The following is a 2914-nucleotide window of genomic DNA, read 5'->3' on the forward strand; positions in this document are numbered from 1 at the left end:
TTTTCAGGCTTTGGACAGGCCAGGCTGTGATGGAGGACTTTGGTCAATAGCAGTTTTTTGTTTTTTTTTTAACCCGATCAGGTATGAGGTAGTATAAAAAGCACAAGAAGAAAAATAATCCACACACGGCCTAAGACAGGGTGATGGAATGGGTTAGGCTGTGAGACTGGGGTTTTAATCCCTCCCCTCAGTGTGTCAAGGATCTCATAGGCACATGTAACATGCCCGATCTCCTTTGGTGGAAAAGGGACGCAGTAGAACAAAGAGGGGGGCAGGGGCTTTCTGTTTTCAAATTCTGGTCTACTGCTTTAGCGTAACCAGTTCACATTTCCCCTGAATCATACAACAAGCAGAGAAATGTACATACCTGCTGGCGTGATTGTCGTTTTTTTTTTAAAAAAGGGAAAAAATATTCCAAGTTGGAGAAATAATAAAATGAGGAGTTGGCATAGGTGTTTTCCAACATCCTGCAGGGTTCATCAAAGTCATGCTGTTACAAAGTAGTTGAAGGTAACAATCAACAAATTACATAAAACCAAGCAGCTAAATGAAATGCAATCGCTGCTGATTAATTACTGTAACACCCGTTTTGTTTTGGCTTTTCTTTTCGCTCCTGAGCCATTTTCAAATGCGTGTGAAAATCAAGAGTGATTTTAATTTTAAGTCTCACATTTACCCAAACTAAATAGTTTAATCAATCAATCGTAATCAGATTTACATAAAAACGTAACTCATTTGTTTGCCTCACAGCAGCTCGATCTTTGCCTCAGATCCAGAGGCACTGTGGGGTTTGGTATCTCTACGTGGCCACCTGTCAGCTTGATGCTTTTTAAAGCTTTCAGCGCTCCGTGTTATCCATAGCAACAAACACTGCGACGTCATTCGATACTTCGTGTCAAAAGAGTGTGAAAGGGTGAGGTGTTTTTGAGCAGTGAAGTGAGGCTGGCGTTTTGTATCAATTACCTTCATACAGAGTGCACTTTGAGAAAATAACATCTGATCTAAACTTACCCAGATTTCAAAGAACAAGGCAAGTGGGTGTCGCTTGAAGTATCATCATCTTCTTCATTGGTGGATCTTTGGCTTTCTGATAATCAGAATGTTGATATCAGGCCTCTGGGTGGCCCATGCCAACTGTCCTCACATTGTCTTTGTGGCTGTTTGAGCACAAAGCATTTGGGGCTTTATTGCACATTCTCACTGGTCCACTCCAGTTTCTGATCAGCCTGTGAAACTAACCTTTAGGGTATTTTAAGACAAGTGGCCCCAAATTGTGATGATGGTGTGATGATGTCAGACTCAGACAAAACTACATGAGTGTTTCTGGTGCTGAGGAAGAAGCACAGGGCAACAGGATTGTGCCTTTGTACTCAGCAATGACGACATTCTGAGTCATTTATCAAGTGGTTGCAACCTTTTTCCTTGTGTGTAACAATCAGCCTCTTGCACAACATTTTCCTGTGCTCTTATCATAGATTTGGAAGTAAATGACGTCCATATTATTCAAAGCAAGCTATGCACGGAACAAGGAACTGGAAATACAGTCTAATTAGCTTGCTGTAGGCAGTCGCAATAACTGACATATTCCATTTATGTCAGTGTCAGCAGAACATCAATGTCAGATCATTTCATTATTCCAATTTCCTCACCGAGTACTCTTAATAAGTGTTTAAATATAAACAGAATCATGTTTGCAGAGAGAACTATTATGTATGTGGTGAGGAAAAACAGATTATACAGGAAAAGATTATATAACATTAGCAAGTAAACCAGCTTCAGTGACTTATCATGGTGACAGATGAGTTTCCTCTTGGTAACTATCTTGGGTAACGTGTGATGTAGAGGAGATGGCGTTCGAAAAAGTTGTTAATAACTTCTTTAATACATTAACAAGGAACGCTCTCAGGATGATGGAGAGGGGGAAGCAGCTCTGACCATGTCTGGTCTAATAAAACAGGCAAGTTGAGCAGGTGCAGGCTCAGCAGCTTTTTCATATTAGCACCGATGAGAATGTCTGAATGTAATATGTTTAATCAGCTGCTTTGCCAACACTAGATATTCATTTTTCATTCATATTTTTAAACCTCCCTGAAGATAGCTGTTTACAGTTAACCATGTCACACATTGCTCAAGCCTTTTATTTTCCTCGCCAATGTCCGTTCTCTGGCAAACAAAATGGATGAGATACGGCTCTCCATCACTAACAACAGACGGATTATGGACTCAAATGTCATGTTTTTCACCGAAACATGGTTGAACAACAGCTGCCCGGACAATGCTATCGAGTTAGCAGGACGCCACACACACCGAGCCGACAGGCTAGCAGATGACTCCGGCAAGACCAGAGGTGGAGGTTTGTGCATTTATATTAACAATGCTTGGTGCATGAACTCCACTACTACTGAGAGTCACTGCTCACCTAATGCGGAGTTTTTAATGGTCAAATGCAGACCTTATTATCTCCCCAGAGAACTCACTTCGATCATACTCACTGCCGTGTATATACCCCCCGACGCTAATGCTAGGTTGGCCATGAAAGAACTTTCTGCAGCCATTAACAAACACCAGAATAAACACCCCGAGGCTGCTTTTATTGTTGCTGGCGACTTCAACCACACCAACTTAAAGACAGTCCTCCCCAGATTCCACCAACATGTCTCCTGCCACACCAGAGGAGACAAGACTTTAGACCATGTGTATTCCAACCTGGCTGGAGCCTACAAAGCCACACCCCTCCCCCACATTGGACAATCGGACCATCTCTCCCTATTCCTCACACCTCGGTATTCACCACTCATCCAACGTGTGAAACCTGCTGTGAGGACAATTAAAGTGTGGCCAGAGGGGACAGACGCAGTGCTCCAGGACAGATTTAAAAACACAGACTGGAATACGTTCACCCACACAGACCTGG

The sequence above is a fragment of the Perissodus microlepis genome, chromosome 22, assembly GCF_051167445.1.
Source record: "Perissodus microlepis isolate ML-2025 ecotype Zambia chromosome 22, ASM5116744v1, whole genome shotgun sequence".
Taxonomy (NCBI): domain Eukaryota; kingdom Metazoa; phylum Chordata; class Actinopteri; order Cichliformes; family Cichlidae; genus Perissodus; species Perissodus microlepis.